The sequence below is a fragment of the Callospermophilus lateralis genome, unplaced genomic scaffold (assembly GCF_048772815.1).
Source record: "Callospermophilus lateralis isolate mCalLat2 unplaced genomic scaffold, mCalLat2.hap1 Scaffold_52, whole genome shotgun sequence".
In the NCBI taxonomy this organism is placed as follows: domain Eukaryota; kingdom Metazoa; phylum Chordata; class Mammalia; order Rodentia; family Sciuridae; genus Callospermophilus; species Callospermophilus lateralis.
In genome coordinates this window covers 6,691,032-6,710,261 of record NW_027514454.1, presented here as the reverse complement: position 1 = coordinate 6,710,261, position 19,230 = coordinate 6,691,032, and the positions used below count along the sequence as shown (strand labels likewise).

Below are 19,230 nucleotides of genomic sequence, written 5' to 3'. Positions count from 1 at the left end.
CTTCCCCCTCAAACTCCCAAAATGACTGGATGACAGGTATTTGTCACCCAGTGGGGCTCCTTTCTGTCCTTGAGCCTCAGTTTTCCTATTTGTAAGATGGGCCAATAAGATAAGGGGCGATAAGATGAGCCAATGTGCACCCACAGATTGTCCGCTCTGTCACCTGCTGTCGCCGTCACCATCATGCCACCTGCTTGCAGGTCTGTGCTTTCAGCCACATGTGATTAATGGGGACACCAGCTGCCTCGAGGAGGGAAATCGCAGGGTGCGGGACACAGGGGACGCAGGGCAGATGGGGGCCTGCAGAAGTGCAGGGGGACCCCTAGGACTCAGCTCCCACATCAGGCTCACCCAAGGACCAGAGGGACTTCAGCAGGGTTGGGAGCAGGAGCACAATGACAACCAGGCAGGCTTCCTGACCCCCACCCCTGCCTGTAACAGATTCAGCCTCTAGGGCCACCATAATTGTCCTTTGCGGACCCCTTTCCCGACTGTCCCAGCCATTGGAGAACCCCAGGTCCTAGACGGGCGCCTGTCATCACAGGCTGGAGGCTGTGGCTAGAGGACGGCAAATTTGAGGCCAGCCTCTGAACTTAGCAAGACCCTGTGTTAAAAGTCCAAAAGGGCTGGGACGTGGAGCAGTGGCCAGCGCCCCTGGGTTCAGTTCGGTCCCAACCCCAGGGGTGAATCCCACACCCACCAGACCCTCACTTGACAGCCTAGGGGCAGCTCTGGCCACCTACCGCCTGCAGTCTTCACCTTAAGAGGGAACTTGTCACACTCAGGACGCGGTGGCGGTGGCAACAAGCTGCCAGGGGCCCCGGGCTCCGGTGCATCCCACCCAACTCCGATGCATTCCTCCAGGGGACCGGGTGACCCCTGAGGTGACCTGTCCCCTGGGCAGCGTCCCTGCAAACCAGTGACTCAGCGTTCGACCAGAACCCAGCGCAACCGGCCGGGGGCCACGGAGGTCTGTGGAGACCCGCAGTGGCAGCGCCGGCCACCGGGTGGGTGACAACCGCGCCCTCCATAGAGGAGCCCAGCTGCAAGCAGGGAGGAGGTGTGGACCTTGGCCCGGCTGTGTGGGCCTCAGGAAACTTGCAGCAGAGATGAGATGTCGCCTCCTCGCAGTTCCCGGGGGCTCCATCAGTGCCTCAAAGCAAAGCTTGGACGACAACCAGGAGGCTGCAGTTCCGGGGAAGCACTTGCACAGTGGGGTCCTGGCTCCGCCCACGCCCCTCCCCAGAGGCGTGACCACTCCACACTCCCTTCTGCACCGCCCACGCCCCGCCCACACCCCGCCCCCGAAGCGTAGCCACGCCCCGGTTCCTGCACCGCCCACCCCCCCATGGCCACTTCCCCCGCCACTCCTGGGCAGCCCACTCCCCGCCCCTGGGGCGTGGCCACACTCGCCCCAGTTCCTTTGCCACCTGCTCCCCATCAGGATAGGAGCGGAGCCTGGGGAGGTGCCTGTGGGGGAGCCCTCTGGGAAGCCAACATACCTGGTAGATGTTCAATGGCATAGGGGAGGGGGACGCTTGGAACGTCAAAAGGAGCTTGGTGCCGGTGGGGTGTGTCTGTCATTCCAGTGCCTCAGGAGGCTGAGGCAGGAGGCTCGCCAGGTGGAGGCCAGCCTCAGCAACTCAGCGAGGCCCTGTCTCTAAAGAGCTGGAATGGTTGGCAGGGAGGCTACCCTGGGTTCAGTCCCTGGGACCACAACCCAGGAAGGCACAGAAAGGATTCTCAGTGGAAGTTGCCCTGCTGTGCTCACCCTCGGCCTCTGGTCCCTGACCAAAAGCTCCCCAGGCCTCCTCTCTGGAGACCCCCAAACCAGATCAAGGTGTCTGTCTGACATTGACTTTGAGACTTATCAAGTGCACGGCTGAAGAATAGCCATTGAGCCTGAGACCCGCCATTAGGCGTTCCTGTCATCCCATCAACCTCTGCGCTGTCCATGCCACTTCCAGTGTCCTGCTTTTAGGAACTGCACACGCAATTCCTTGGTCCCCAAAGACTTCAGGATACATGCTGTCACCCAGTGTTCAGCACATTCTTTTTAATTTGTAGGGACTGGAGATTTAGCCAGGAGTGGCCGATCACAGAGCCACATCCCAGCCCTTTTTTTTTTTTTTTGAGACAGGGTTTTTCTAAGTTGCTGAAGCTGGCCTTGAACTTGCAATCCTCCTTCCTCAGCCTCCTAAATTACTGGGATTAAAGGTGTGCACCATGGGGCTGGGGTTATGAAGGCTCTTGACCAAGTCCTTGTAGGCACGATTCTTTTCAGAATTGAGCAGAGAGGGCATGTGTCAGGGTTTTCTCCTAACCTGTGGGAGAAATGGGGAAAACATGCCCTGACTAGGACAAGCCAAGAGAGGCAAAGGTCCACTGCCTGCCCACACCCAGCCTTCCCTCACTGGAGGACAATCAGTCACTCCAGGGAGACCAGTCAAAGCAGAATCTTATTTATTGAGGAAGTACACACAGCTAATATACCACACAGGAGCCAATCAGGATAAAGGTCAGAAGGGTGGAGTGAGTTCACATATCCACCCATCCCATGGTCTGTAAGAGAAGGCACGAGCTGTCCATGAGGGCGAAAGAGTCCTGGACCTTCCTGGAGGTGGTATGTTTTTTCCGTCACCACACACAGCACCGCCTCCTGGCTGTGCCAGGCGTCATTCCAGCCACATGTGTGGCCCCAAGATGGGAAGCAGGCAGCAAGTCATGCCCTACAGGCATGCACCTGTTCTGGCTTCATGGAAACTGCTAGACCTTTCCTGATTCTGGTCTATTTGCTTCTCATCCAGGCTGTAATGCTTCTAGAAAGGACAGATGGGTGATATGGCCCCAGAAGTTTTGGGTCAAGGAGTAGGTGGGTGCTGGCATAGTTAGGGCACCCCTGGGAGCCTCCAAGAAGACGCATTGGTGGGTGTGGTGGATGCTGAAGCTCAGGCCGGTGTTTGACGGCCCTTGGACGACAGCCCTTGGATGGTGCTACATACTCAGGCACCAGCCCTCATCAGGAAGCTGTGCGCTTCACTTGGCCACCCACCTGGAAGCTGAAACTGGAGGCTCATGGGTATTATGCATGTGAGGATCAGGCCAGGCCAGAGTGCAGGTGGGGATCAGCGGTGGAGGGAGTGGTGGGAAGGAAACCCAGGGGTTAGGAGCCAGGGGTGGCAGCTGATGCCACCAGGACCCCTCATTTCTGACCTCAAGCAGGTCCCTGCAGGCAAGGGCCTGGGGTAGGCAGAGCCTGGATCTTGGCCTCCCAGTTGCCTCCTGGCCTCCTACTGCCCTGGGCCTTACTTTTTTCACCTGTAAAATGGGGACCAGCTGCTTCCTCAGGGGCTCCATGGTTGAGCAGGGACCATATGGAGGAAGCGGTGAGCAGAGTCTGCACCAGGGGGGAAGAGTCACTTGGCTACTGAAGATGGCAGCAGACACTAGGGGGTGTTTGAAGGCAGGGCCTGATCCTCAGTCCACCCCCCACCCCCCACACAGAGGTTACCTGAAAATGGGCTCCAACTGCTCTGCTGTGAGGCATATTTGCAGTGGCCCCAGGCACAGCCCCAAGTCCCCAGAGCACAGAGAAAAGGCCCAGTGCTTCCCAAGGCAGGAGGTTTCTGACTTGGGGTTTTGGTTTTTTCTTGTATCATGGACTGAACCCCAGGACTGCGGGACCATGGAGGCTAACCCCTGCCCTTTTTATATTTAGACACAGGGTCTCATGAGTTGCTGAGGGCTTCACTAAATTGTTCAGGCTGGACTCCAACTCATGATCCTCCTGCCTCAGCCTCCCGAGTCATTTGGACACAGGCGTGTGCACAAGGGGATGCTCCCAGCAGGAGGAAGACCAGGCTGCAGGGCAGCATGTCTCTGGGGATGAGCTTGAGTGGAAACAAGACCGTGAACAAGCAGTTTGTAAAAAGTTGCCTTTATTTATCTTTTAACCACCGTATGTCAGTTATGCCATTTTGGCATCCACAGTGATTGTGCCCTGGAAGCTGGGTCAGCCCCTTCTCACCCACCCTCTGTGATCACTGCCCATGGGCTGAGAGCCCAGGCCACATGGGGCCAGCAGGACCACAAACTCCTCTGAAGTCTGGCACTCTCCAGCCACAGCCCGAGAGCCAGGGACTGGGCCTGCCTTCCAGAGGCCATGAAGTCCCCAGTGGTGGCCTGGGGGGCCCTGCCCTCTAATAGGAGCAGGAGAGGTATGGCGGTGGCCTCCATGGGCTGGGAGATGGCTGGTGGTGGGGCTGCCCTGCTGGGGACTAGGTCTAGCCAAGGCCACATGGGAGAAGGTGCTGGGACCTGGGTGGGTCAAGGGCCCCTCTGGTTCTTGACCCAGGTCTCTAGGTACAGTGTGCCACCCCTACTGAGCCATGAAAGGGCCCATGCAGAATTGGGGCACCCTCCCGAGGAAGCCTGCAGCTGAGTCTGAGAGGGGCATCTGAGAACTCTGGAAAGTTCACCAGCTTCATATCTATGTCACCTGTCACTTCAGACAACATTGTCTTTCTGTCTCAGACACCAGAGTATCTTCCCATGGACCCCGAGTCCCTGACTTTGAGCTCAGGCCCTGAGCCTGAACCTCCCCTCCTGGCCTCTGAGTGCGGTGGAGGCTGAATGTGGTGGAGGCCGAGAGAGCTGGTGGCATCCCACTGTCCCTTTACTAGCATTTGGTCCCTAAGTACAGTCAGAACATTCTAGAAACACAGGGAGAAAAAAAAGACATTCCTTCCCAGGGACGCAGGGGCAGCTGCGCAGTGAGGATCCACCAAGGCTGACTGGAGTTTGGACAATTGGACTTGGCAGGGTGGTCCCCTGAGGGCAACGAGCTCGGCCATGCAAGGGTGGAGGTGGCAACCCCAGGCCTCCCCCAGATGAGGACAAAGCTGCCTGGCCACAAGTTGGCCGTGAGGTGGCAGGGATGGCGGTCCTGGCTCTGTCCCAGCATAAGGCTCATCTGGACACTTGGTGGAAGAGCAGCTGCCCACTGCTGGGCAGGGAGCTGTTTTATCCTGAGCCCAGGGGATCCAATGCCCCCCACGGCAACAGTCTGCACCAAGAGAGTGCCACTGCTAGTGATGCTGAGGACATGCTGGTGATGCTGTCCATTTCCCCAGAGGAGGTGAGAGCCGACGGCCGACCATCCTAAGGCCACACACAGAGATTTTGTGCTTCCAACCCAGTCAAAAAGCCACCATGGAGACCAGAGACACCACGGTGGTTGCACACATCACTGAGGGTGGGAGGGAAGGCCAAAACCAAAGTCAGACAGAAAATGGGGACAGTGCTCCCCATCCCTGTCAAGGCTGCAGCTGCCAATGCTAGAAGAAGGAGAGGAGCCCTGCTGAGGGTGGCTGCCCCATGGTGAAGAGGAGGGGCAGACATCAGCCAGACGACAAGGTCCCCATGTGACACAGCACCACTGCCCCCCGCCACCACTGCCTTCCAAGGCACTGCCCAGTGTCGTCCCAGGTCCTTGGATAGGCATGGCTCTCAGAAGAGCAGGGTGCCCATGCTTCCCAACTCACTTGGCTCCTTGACGAAAATCTCAAAGGACTGGGAGATGTTGGTGACTGCCAACAGGATCCCCATCCCCAAGCCGATGGTGCCCAGGAAGGCAGCCAGGACTGAGAGGCCCCAAGACACAGGCCCCCAGAGGCCGCTGCCATGGGGATGTACCTGGGGGAGGGCAGGTGGTCAGCCCCAGGCCACCACAGAGCCTCCAACCTGGCCACCAGTCTTGCCCATGACTGAGACCAGAACCTCAGGAGGCCCCACCACCTCCCTTAAGTATCCTCTGCTAACACCCCACTAATGCTATGGGACCTAGTCCCTGTTAGGGGACTGTGACTAGTCCAAACTGAAAGGCTGCTGAACACAGTGGTCCATACCTGTCACCCCAGTAACTCAGGAGGCTGAGGCAGGAAGATCACAAGGTGGAGGCCACCCTCAGCTGCTTTACAAGGCCCTAAGCAGCTTAGCGAGACCCTGTCTCTAAATAAAAAATAAAAAGATCTGGGGACATAGCTTAGGGGTCAAGTGACCCTGAGTCTGATCCTCAGTAAGGGGGCTGGAGGGCTGGTTATGAGACCCAAATGCTGATGATGTCTATCGAAATGGCCACTGTCCCTACCAAGGACTCATAAGCAACCAAAAATTTGCAACTGTGGCTTTTCCCATGGTTGATTCTTTCAGGAAAGGTCACCAATTGAGAACCCACAGGAGAACCTGGGCTGCCACCTGACTTTGTAGACACAGCCCTTTTCATGGTGGCTGCTGCCGAGTGGCAGAGGAAGAGCTGCGAAAATGGCAGAGGGCACCAGGGAGGTTGGGGGCAGCCTTCAATCCAGGATGAGGTGCAGCTGCAACGGGCACTCCTTCTGCCCCAAACACCTGTGCCCTGGGGCCTCCCCCACCCTCCATTCTCTCCACCCCAAGGTGATGGCCACCCTGGCACATCTAGTCTCTGGCCTCCTCTCTGCTGTGGCCTTGTCTGCTGGAACTGACCTCCCTGCTTCAAACACCACCATCCCTCTACGGCTCTGCTGGCCTCTCAGCCACATCCAACATCTGTCTTTTTTCGGTCTTGGGGATTTAACCAAGGGGTTCCCCAACCCTGAGCCCTGTCTCCAGCTCTTTTTTGTATTATATTTAGAGAGAGGGTCTCACTGAGTTACTCAGGGCCTCACTGAGTTCCTGAGGTTGGCCTCCACCTTGCCATCCTCGTGCCTTGGCCTCCAGGAATGCCTCAGAGAGCCTGGCGCTTCAGCTCAGATCCATCTGGAGCCCCACTCTGTGCTCAGAGCCTGGGCACTGCTCCTGGATGCCTAGGGCAGCATCCCACTAGCATGAGCAGAGGTGAGGGTCCCCTGCTGCCAACACCATCCCTACAGAGCCCCATGCTGGGTCACTAGGCTGCATGCACCTGGCTCCCTGCTGAGGGCGCTAGACATCTTATTCCATGTCCCCAGCATCCAGTATTTAGCAGGTTCATAAATATCCAATGACACAGGGACCTTGCCTACCCTGTGATCTGAGAATGAGACACATGGACACTGGAGACCACACGGTCCACTGGTGCTCGAGGCCCGGTAGCCGCACCTGCTGACTGGGGGTGGGTACTGCACTCACTGGTTGAGCTCATGCACCATGGATGTCTCCCGGTGGCCCCACATCACCATCTGCTGCTCCTTCAGCTGCTTGACCACCTGCATGATGCACAGAGCAGAGGATATGTTCAGAGGTGGTTTCAGAGGGAAAGGTCTCAAGATGCTGGACACTTAAAGGGCTCTTTCTGCAGCTCTACATCTTTACAAAGACTTTAAAAATGCCCAAAATCCTGGGATGCACCCCTGTCAATCCAGCAGCTTGGGAGGCTGAGGCAGGAGGATCGCAATTTGGAGGCCAGCCTCAGCCACTTAGCAAGGCCCTGAGCAGTTCAGCAAGACCCTGTCTCCAGATGAAATCTAACAAGGGCTCAGAGGTTAAGTGTCCCTGGACCAACAAGGTGCCATAAGGAGACCAGACAATGTGTGATTTTCCACTCTGGCTTCAGGTTCTCAGACCTGCTGCTGATGGCTGAGCTCCATCCATCTGTCCTTAACGCTCTGAACTGTTTCACCAAGGTGGGTGGTCCATCTGCATGTCACAAACCACCACTGTGACAAAGCAACAAGCCGAATGCCACTTTAAGAACGTTCATTCATACTTACATTCTTGGCAGATGAGCTCAAGACCTCGACCCAGATCTTAGAGAAGAAGGCAAAGATCCCAGCATGAACATGAGGTACACTACCACATGGACAGGGTCCTCCAACACGGAGCCAAAGGACTCCAGCAGAGATAGGTAGTAACACAGGCCACAAACTGCATAGGTGCAGGCGGGGCCTCCAGAAGACGTGTCCTTGGAAGAAGGAACAGAAGGTCTGGGACGCTGCGTCTACTGTACCTGAGCTTCAAGATGAACCCAGAGCAGATCAAAGACTGTGATTGCAGCCGGGCACAATGACACACTCCTGTCACCCCACAGCTCAGGAGGCTGAGGCAGGAGGATGGAAAGTTGAAGGCCCTAAGCAGCTCAGTGAGACCCTGAGTCTAAATAGGGGTGGAACAGGGCTCAGAAGTCAAGGGACCCTGGGTTCAGTCCTTGTTACAAAAAGCTTCCTGCACAGAATTTGGGAAAGGACACAGGGGAGGAGATCTGTGGGTGAGACACTTGGTCAGGAGCAAGACACACAGATGCGGAGCAACAACACCCACTCTGTGGCCAGGAGAGCCTCCTTGGGAACATCTGACTGACAGACCAGGTGCCCAACAGACTGATGAGCAGGTGCCCGCTGAAGCGAGCCGACAGGATCTGGGAGATGATGTAGAGGTGGGGACCAGGGCGGACTGCAGGACAATCGGGACATTGGAGGTGAAGAAGAGCTAAACGGGGTAGGTGTGGTACTGCCCCTGGTAGTGTGCAGTCTTGATGGGCAGGTCCATCTGGAAGCCCTGAGGACACAGAACAGGGCACTCTTCACTGCCTTGCTGTCCCCTATGGTCCAGAGGTACAAGAAGTGGCAACAGCTCTGGGGACCCGACTTCTGACACTGCTGGAGAGCACCTGCCGCTTCCCTCACAACCACTGTGTGGGGCACACACAGAAAAAAGACCAGAAAAACTGGTTTCAAAATGTACTCAATGGCCATTCATATCTAAACAGAAAAAAAAAAGAAAAAAACAATTATGCTGAAGCCAGAGACAGTGGTGCAGGCCTGTCATCATCAGCAGCTCTGGAGGCTGAGGTAGGAGGACTACAATTTGGAGGCCAGCCTCAGCAACTCAGCAAGACTCTGACTCTAAATAAAATATAAAAAGGTCTGGGGATGGGGCTCAGGGGTTCAGTGCCCCTGGGTTCCATCCCTGGTACCAAAAAAAAATAAAGAAAAATAATTGCAGACTTCTTGGGCTCACGTTGGACACACCTGGAAATGGATGACCACAGCAATGACAAAGATGGAGGCGATGAGGTTCATGAGGTCAGGGAGATTCTGGCAGGAGAAAGCCTCACTAATTGCTTGGACTTTATCTGTGCACGTGGCACAGAGATGAAATAGTGCAATGATGGCGCGCTCCAATTCCATACCTGTTGGCAGAGAAGAACCCAAATGTGAAGGGAAGAACAAAGGGGTGAACCCCGCTGGGTTTTAGGCCTCCTCCTGGCCAAAGCAGAGTCAGGAGAACAGAATCAGCCAGGAGACTCAACTGGTAGACTCACGGCACCACAGTCATGGGGTCACTGTTTGGATTTTTTTTTTGGCATCAGGGATGGAACCCACGGGCCCTCGGCCACTGAACCCCAATTCCAGCCTATTTGTATTTCATTCACAGACAGCATCTCACTGAGTTGCTGAGGCCTTGCTGTTGCTGAGCCTGACCTCCAAGTTGAGATCCTCCTGCCTCAGCCTCAGCAACAGGTAGAAAGGAGCCTGGCCTGAGGAACAGGCAACAGATCATCCCAGGACACTGCAGCAGAGGGCGACAAGGTCCAAGCAATTCAGAAATTGTGTGAGAATGACTTTAGAACAAAAGGACAGTGGGAAACACTGTCACCATGGCCCCTGATGCCAGTGCTTCCCTAGACATGGCATCTGTGGGCAGAGTGGCTAATGGCTGGGGACTAAGATGTCCCAGTCTCTCCCTGGGACAGCATTTTCCTGTCACCTCAGAGTTGGGACTGCAGGACTTGCATCACCTTCTGGATGGCCACTCCGATGGGCCATCTGTCCTGAAGACCACATGGACGGGATGTCTGTGACAGAAACACTATCCTAGCTTTCCCTGGCCCCTGGCATCCCCATGGTGGTCTTCTGACAGCCCCTCTCCCTGCCACCTCTGGCTGTGTGGATCAACAGCTGATGTCCCTGTGGTCAAGAATCTGGAGACATTAAAGCTTGAGCATTTTGTAAAGGAGGAAGTGAACCCAGGGGGGAGAAAGCAGGGACTTTTCCTGACTGTTCTTGCTACCAATGACCTCTCTGAACTCCCCTAACTTGCTCCAACCCTCAAACACACCAGCTCATCTCTGCCCCAGGGCCTTTGCACCTGCTGGGTTTTCTAGATGGGCCCATAACACTCTTCCCCAGTCACCCCATCTTCCTTCTCTGCTCTACTCTGACCCGGGACCCTGGGATGACACTGACGCTCCCATGTCTTATGTTATCTCCCTTTGTATTCTTAGCACCCACAGAAGCTCCTGGTGCTTAACATCACCTGCCTGACAAGTGTCAGGAATGAAAGGTGGGTCACAGCAAAGTCAGGGTGAGGGCCTTAGGAGCCTTCTGAATGTTTAACATGGTCATTTCATGCAAATCACTACCTGCTAATCTCTGTGAACTGGATTAATTTAATGTGCTAGTGTTGCCCTGGGGGCGAGAGTCATGTGGCGTCTGTACTGACCACCTCCCTCCCAGCCTGGACTGTCCCCCACCTCAGTGAAGAAGGACCAGCTGTGCTCTCCATCCTAGGGGCCCTTCCACACCCCACTTTCCAGGTTGCAAGCTGAGCCGTGGTGGCACTCCTGGGAAAAGGTGGCCCTTCCAGCTGCAAGCTACCTGTGCCTGCTCCATCCTCTTCTTGCCCATCCTGGGGGTGTCCCCATGGCTCCACCATTTGGGCTCCTTACAGCACCACTCAAATCCCCCCAGGTAGTGCCTCTGCCCCAGCCAGTTTCAAGAGTTGGCCAAGGGCAGCCACCTCCATGTCTCGGTTGTCTGTGGCCTTCATCTCTCACTAAGTCCTAAGGCCCTCACTCTGATGTCACACTGGCTGGCTCAGGCTGGATGGCTGTGCCACTTCCCCAGCCATTTTCTCAGCCTGTCTCTCAGGAACAGCAAATCATTCCTTCCAAAGCTGTACCCTCACTCACTATCCTGCTCCAGAGCAAAGTGATCCTTTGGCTGGCTGCCGCAGCCCAAGCCTTTGCTGACTGGCCCCCTGTGGCCAACACTGCTCCCGCTCCTTTCGAGTGCAGCCCCCCCCCCCCAAAGCCAGGAGGTGTTGGCTGACACTCGGACTCCTACCCAGCTTTTGCCCCCAAATCCACGGCTGGGGCCCATCTGCTTTGCACCCCCAGATCCTCAATTCACCTTAGATTTTCTGAAATTGTAGGAAGAGACTGGTGTCCCTTTGCCTACTCTTCTGTAAGTGTCCCCAACCCTCCTTCCCATAGGATCCCTCAGGCACCCTGCAGAGACCTGTCTGCAGTTTTCTCAATTTGATGACATGGCACTGGAGGCCAAGAATAAGCTCCACAGTCAATTCCAAGAAAACACACAAATGCACACAAATATTTTCCATGAGAGAGACTTCCGAGCAAATAACAGATTCAGGGTTCAGAGGCCAAAAGAAAAAGAAAAGAAAAAAAGTCAATTTCCCCTCTCCTAAGAAGTCTCACATGTTTTGCAGTTTTTATTTTATTAAGACTTGTAAGCCAGGTATCATGGTGCATGCCTGTAATCACAGTGGCTCTGGAGGCTAAAGCAGGAGAATTGCAAATCAACGGCTAACCTCAGCCAAATTGGGGCTCTAAGCAACTCAGCAAGACCCTGTCTCTGAGAAATGCAAAAGAGGGTTGGGGACGGGACTCAGGGGTTAACTGTCCCTGAGTTCAATCCCTAGTGCCTTCCACCCCAAATTGGCAGTACTGCGGATTGAACCCAGGAACAGTCATTCTACCCCAGCCTTTTTTGACACAGGGTCTCACTTATTTGCCAAGGCTGTCCTTGAACTTGTAATCATCGAACTAACTGCTCCTTGCCTGAACAAGTGGTTTGGTGTAGCAATTTCCTTTTTAAAATCTTATTCACTAAGAACAACTGCTACAATATGTGCAGATGATTGCCCAAGGATATTCACTTCGATTCTACCTGTGACTGAGAAAGGACTGAAATGTCCACCAAAAGACAATTGGCTAAAATCAACACTTCTTTATCTTTGCAGTGCAGGTTCCTGCTAAGAAATATGAGGCAGGATTACTCTGTGGCAAGTTGACTGTCTTTGAAATATTTTTATAAGAGGTGTTATTATTATTATTATTATTATCATTATTATTATTATTTTGTACAGGAATTTAACCCAGGACCACTTAACCTCTGAGCCCTTTTCCCAGCCCTTTTTATTTTATTTAGAGACAGTGTCTCACTGAGTTTCTTAGGGCCTCACTAAGTTGCTGAGGCTGGCCTCCAACTTGTGATCCTTTTGCCTCTGCCTCCTGAGCTGCTGTGATGACAGACTTGAGCCTCTGCACTCAGCTATATTTTTAAAACTTTGCACACTAAAAATTCAGAAGACATGTTTCTGAAACAGACATTTTCCCCCAGAGAAATACTCTGCATGTATGAAAACTTCCTGCAGAAGTGCCCCACAGGAGGCAGGGCCATTACCTTGGTTGGTGTTGATGGTGGTGGGGTTGAAGGTCTTTCCCAGGATGGTTTCACAGATGTTGCTTGAAATGGAGAGGGAGAAGCCAAAGCCCAGGCTGTACCCTTTCTAAAGAAGGTCATCCAAAATGAGGACGATCAAGCCCACCACAAAGAACTGCAAAATTGAAATAAATAAATTAATAAAATGGACTCTGCATTACTGGCCTCAGGGCTCTGGTTCCTTCCATCTTCAATGACTGGGCTCTCTGCTATGAAGGCCAAATAAGAGACCCTTCTCAATCTTCCTCACGGAAATTCAGAAGACAAAGCCAGGGTCTTTCGATTCTTTATTTTTTTAAATCTATTTTTTAGTTGGAGATGGACACAACATCTTTATTTAATTTTTATGGGGTGCTGAGGATGGAGCCGAAGGCCTCGTGCATGACAGTTGAGCCTCTACCACCGAGTCCTAGCCCCAACCACTACATTTTTTTGTTTTTGTTTCTTAATTGTTTGGGGTGTGCAAGTGGACAGCATGCCTTTATTGATTTCAATATTTCTCGTAGTAGATGGGCTCAGTGTCTTTATTTGATTGATTTCTTTTGGGGCGGTGTCCAGCCTCCAACTCGAGGCTTCACCCTGCTCAGGCCAGTCTCTAATCCTGAGCCCAGACCTGAGCCTGGCCTGGCCCCATCTCTTGCTGAGTACTGCTGATGAGAAAGAGGGATGGTGCAGTCACTCAGGAAGTGGCGTGCAATTGGGGGTTCACCTGAGTGGTGATCAGCAGGCAGATCACAGCGCTCATCTTTGAGGCGTCCCTATCCATGCCCGTCATCACATCCATTATGGACTGGCCAATGGTAACAATCATGCCAAACACTAGGATCCCAAGAGAACCCTTAGCAGAGTGTGACAGGAACACAGATGACAAATACTGACACTGCACCCGGGGACTTGGTAAGGATTGTCCAACTGTCACATGTCAAAGTACATGAGAACTCAGAGGCTATCTAGTGAAAGCACCTTTGGGTTTTTTTGTACTTTAGGGATTGAGCCCAGGGCCTTGCGGATGGTAGGCAAGTGCTCTACTAAACCTCAGCCCAGTCATCCTAAATTCTTTTTTGTAAAAAATGATCTTGAATTTTTAAGATGGAAAAACATTTTTAAAAATTATCAAGTGTAAGGAGAAAACTTCTGGGTCTGTAGCTCAGTGGTAGAGACACTGATTTCCATTTCCAGGTTTGCAAAAAAATAATATTAAAAACAAAGAGAGAAAGAGAAAAAAACACCTGATTTGGGCTTTAGAAAAATACTGCAAAATTTTTTTTGTTTGTTTTGCTTTTGGTACCAGGGATTGAACTCAGGGGTACTCAACCACTGAGCCCCATCCCCAGCCCTATTTTGTGGTTTATTTAGAGACAGGGTCTCACTGAGATGCTTTGGGGCTCGCTGTTGCTGAGGCTGGATTTGAACTCACAATCCTCCTGCCTCAGCCTCCTGAGCTGCTGGGATTAGAGGAGTGCACCACTGCACTAAGTCAAGTTTATTTTAAAATGTCCAAAATAAAAAATTAAAAAAAGAAAACCACTTATTAGTGCTTCAGAAGAATGATTCATTAATTTAAGACATTGAATAATTAATGAAGTACTATTATTTAATAATGCATTACTTAATTCATTAATGATTAATACATTAATACATAAATATATTCTACAATCTTGATTTCTGTCTGAAACTCACAAATTTAAGTTAGATGGATTTTTCACTCAATTATTTAACCTTCTAACTTAAGAGCTCTAAGGCATGCTGTATGGAAGATGGCAGAGTAGAAAACTGTAATCATTGTTTTCTAAATAATACATTCCAGTTAACAGAGGCTAGGCTTGGCTGACTCTGAGGCTGGTCCCCATTATTGGGACTGCCTATCATTTGAAATGGCCAATATTCTTAACCTAGTTTAACAGCACATAGAAACTGAGACTGCAGAACTATTATCTAAATTTCTTCCACATCACAAAACTAATCAACAGCAGAGCTGGACTGAGAGGATCACCGTTCTGCTCATTAAATCCTTTTAAATGCAGGGAAAAAAAATAGAACTTGCTAAATAACTACCATGCGCTAGGCACTGTGAGAGTATTATTCAGTTTAATCATTTTTTTTTAGTACTGAGGACTGAGCAAAGGTGCTTCACCCCTGAGCACCTTCCCCAGCCATTTTTTAATTTTATTTACAGACAGGGTCTCACTGAGTTGCTTATGGCCTCACTAAGTTGCTGAGACTGGCCTCCAACTGGTGATACTCCTGCCTCAGCCTCCAGAGTTGCTGAAATTACAGGCATACTCCACAGCACCAGGCTTTGATTAAATTCTTATAACATCTCTGAAGTAGATGTCACCTCCTTCACGAGGTATGGAAATCATGGCTGGTGAAGGGGTGACCTCCATGCCCTGATCCTTCAATTTTATCCTCTGGGGCATTCCTGCCCTCCCCTGCCCTGCCTGGCCTTCCCCCATACCCAGCACCTCCCAGAAGTGCTCTCTCATTAACAGGCCATGGAGCACCTACAGGGTTGGCAGGCCAAGCACACAGGCCAAACTGGGCTGTTTTAATGCTCCTAATTTTAGGGCCAATTCAAATTGTCAACCAGACATCAGAACTGTACCCTTGATCTTTCTTATATTTCTTGGCTCCATTGAAGAGGGCTTGGTCTTTTGGGGTGTCACCCACTTCAATCATCTTGGCACTAGCCAAGAGTGCATGATGAGGCCCAAGGTGACAATTTCAGAGATACCCAGCTACTTGAATGTGCATAAGGAAAGGGGCAGCCACAAAGCCCCTGTGAGCCCAGGAAAGCAAGACATCATTTAATAAAATGAACCTACAGAATTGCATGCGACCCCCTTCTCCACAGGATGGGCTTCAGGTTTCTTACAGCAATTATAGAATAACTCCCCAAAACCAAAGATTAGAACACAACTGAGTCCCTCTGTTGAGCCTGTCAGACCCCGTGTCATTCTGTTTGGAAAGTCACATACCCCTCAATAGCCTGCTGCATTCCCATCCCCATGGACAGATCCATTCTGGCTGGACAGAGGTCAGAGGGTCCCGTCCTTCATCAGTTCATAAAACTGGAGAACATTCCAATCATTTTCTGAGTCTGCAGATGGGGCTGGCACAATTGGATCTAGTTGGGAATCAACCTTCCCTTTCCATCATGTTCAGATGAGCTCTGATTCTGAGTGACTGGAACCTCATTGGAACCCCATTTTTAAACCATGTCCATTAAATGTACCATCAACATACACAAGAAAATCATTTCCAGACCCACCAGTGACTGGTTAGAATCGACCCTCCACTGTCACTCGTGGTTTTGATCCGTATATTTCACCCGTAGATACGAAAAAGACATAGCTGAGAAACCAATGAAAAGTTCTAGAGAATATTCTAGGTGGACTCACCATCTCATTTCAGGGATTTCAAACACTCTAGTTTTTTCTAGTTTTCAGAAATTCTCAAGCAGAGACTTATCTTGTTCATCCAGGTTTTGTATTGCATTCAAACCCAACTCTGAAGAAGATGGTGTTGCCCAAGCTGAATGCACTGTTAATCAGGCTATTCGACATGGCACATGCAGACTTTCCAGGGCACAGAGCTGCCCATCCTCTGAGCTCCACCGAAAGGCTGTCATTCAACTAAATGGTGCTGGTCCAGTAGAAAAGAGGCAGAGTGAGTCTGAGCCTCCCTCTGTTGGAGGCCAGAATCCCTCACATCCAGTAGAAAGGGTTCACAGAATCTGAGGCCATAATACCAAATAGAAGATCTGGGAACAAGCAGAAACCAAAAGACTGGCACTTGTGTCCCCCCTCTTCCCCATGCTCCAACACCAGCACAGGAGACTAAGAAGATGAAAAAGGAGATGGCCACCCACAGCACCTTCTCATTCAACTGGATCTGCAGAAGAGACAGAATCAGAGGACTCAAAGTTTCCCAGTAAGTCAATAAAAATGGAGTCCCACAGATCCTTTCTCTGATCACCAAGAAAGGCCAACGAGGGCTGGGGTCACAGCTCCACAGGGAAGCACTTGCCTAGCATGAATGATGCTCTGGGTTCAGACTCCAGCAGAACTTTCCCCCCAAAAGGAGAAGAAACCAAACCATGCACCAAGCAGAGCCCTTTCTGCGGACAAAGCCAATGTGAATATGTCCGCAGGTGTCATGTCTGGGAATCCTCATATTATACAATATCATGATCTTCCCTCTGCTTAAGTGAGTTCAATGGCAAAGCTGTGCTCTTAACCACTGACATGAATAGTTTAGATCCTCAAGGTGAGGCAAGAGGAAGACAAGTTCAAAGCCAGCCTGAGCAAAAATAAGGCACTGAGCCACTCTATGAGACCCTTTATTTCCATAAAAAAAACAAACTAGAGCTGAAGACATCTCTCAGTGAGTGGTTGCTTCTGAGTTCAAGCCTAGCGAATAAATAAATAAATACATACATACATACATACATACATACATACATACTTTCTGTTGTTGATATTTTTAAAATAATATTTTAGTCTTTATTTTATTTACCTCTTCTCTGATGTTTAGTATTATTTTTCTACTAGTTTTGGGTCTGGCTTGTTCTTGATTTTCTACCTCCTTGAAGTTGAAATCTTGGTTGCTTTCTTTTTTGATGTAGGTATGTACTGATCTAATCTTCTTTAAATTGCCCCTGCTCTATGCTATAGGGTTTTCCATTTTGTGTTTCTATCATAATTTTTTTTCTTAAGAATTTTTAAAATTTTCCATTCTATTTGCAGACACACAGAATGTTTCTGAAGTTCCTCCTTTTGTAGGTTTACAGTTTTATTCCATTGTGTTCAGAACAAAAAAATATTTGAAATGATTTTTTAGCTTCTAAAATTTGTTAAGGTTTGTTTTATGACTTAACCTAGTGTCTATTCTGGAGAATGTTGTTGGTACTGTTGTGAAGAATTTGTCTTGTTTTGGTTTTTTTTTTAAAGTTCTGTTGAGTCCATCTGCTCTGCAGTGTACTTTAAATCATGTGTAAATAAAGAAGAAGAAACAGAAGCAAGGTGCAGAGGCAGAATGACATAATGGCAGAAATTCTCCTTGTCCAAGCTGCCAGCTTTACTTATAGTAGTAGGTTACATTAGGTCACTGGATTCAGTATTACATTATTGTTCACTGTGCCATTAGGCTACAGATTTAGCAACATTATACAGCTTCTTTGTTAGTTACCTATTAAGGTTGCAATGTGCAATGTTAGGTCCATTGTTTAAAGTCCATTGTTTAAAGTTACTATTATGTGGACAGCTTTAGGTGCAGCATAGCTTGACAAAACACTGTGGTTGTCTAAAAAGAGAGTCCCCCCAGGAGCTAAGTTCCTAAAGTCAAGGTTGAGGCTGATAAGATTCTAGCAAAGAGCTTCCTCATGCAAGGGATTGCCACAACAGCTAGGTATTGAACATGTATTAGTTATCTTGCTAGTTTCTGAAAGAAACTGCTGAATATTCCAAACATAGGAAACAGGGTGCCTGTTACCTCCTGGGTGTCTGCTCACCAGAGGAATGCTGTCCTTATATTTCTTTTTTTTTTTAATAGACAAATTTATTTTGCTTGTAACACGGCATATATATTTTACACATAACATCTTTGCTAACCAATTCCTGTGTCTCTTTTTTGATGTTTTGGATGAAAAATCCATCCATTTTTTCAAACACTGTTATCAGAAGTCCTCTATTAATATGCATTGAAGTCTCTCTCTCTCTCTCCCTTTAGATAAAGTAGTGTCTGTCTTATGTCTATGTGTTGTAGTATTATGTAATTTTATATTTATACTTATGATGGTTTCTTGCTTAATTAAAACCATTTGTCATTATATAATGATGTTTTTTTTTCTATTTTTACTTTTGGTATTAAGGTCTATTTTTTTGTAATATAAGAAAAGTTACTTCGAATTTTTATTTCCATTTTCTTGAGATATCTTTCTCTTAATCTTCACTTTTATCCTATGTGTTTTTTTAGAGGTGAAATGAGATTTTTATAAGCAAGATATAGATTTTGTTTTGTTCTATCTATTATAGAACTTTATGTCTTGAGAATTTACGCCATTAAGGTGGTTCTTGACAGGTGAATATTTACTAGTGTCATTTGAGTTATTGTTTACTACTTGTGCTGTCTGACATTTCTTCCTGTCTTACTGTCTTCTATTTTTGTTATCCTGTACTAAATAGATTTGTACCACAACTCTTTGAGAGTTGAAAATTAAATGAATATGTAAATCTAATTGATATAGCATGTGCAGAATCAAATAATTAAAAGGTCTGAAGAGGCTTAGGTTTCTTACCTGTGACAATATCTACCCTCCTGACAAATACTATTTACTCTTTTATGTTTGCATTTTTTTGCACATTATTATTATTAGTAGTAGAAGTAGTAGTGTGATTTTATTAATCTTTATACATCTTAATACTATGCTTTAAAGAAATATGCATTTATATAAAAATATGTTATAAGTAAATAACAGTGATTATTTAGGGATAATAACACTAACCTATAAATCAGGTGAAATAAGAAAAATCTGATTTTAAAGCTTCATATAACAAAACAATAACATTAAAATCAGAAGAAATTAACCTTTTGGTTATTGGGGTAACTGGATATGATTGAACAATTAAAAGATTTTTTGCATAATTTGATTAAATTCCAACTGCATTAAAAACTAAAGTCAGCTGGGTATGGTGGTGCACACATGTAATCCCAGCACTTCATGTGGCTAAGGCAGGAGAATCCCTTG

At 49.3% G+C, this 19,230-nt stretch overlaps 1 pseudogene; it reads right to left on the bottom strand.

Moving 5' to 3' along the window:
• Positions 1-5,508: 5,508 nt before the first annotated feature.
• LOC143390238 (protein transport protein Sec61 subunit alpha-like) lies at positions 5,509-16,243 on the bottom strand (annotated as a pseudogene).
• Positions 16,244-19,230: the final 2,987 nt, after the last annotated feature.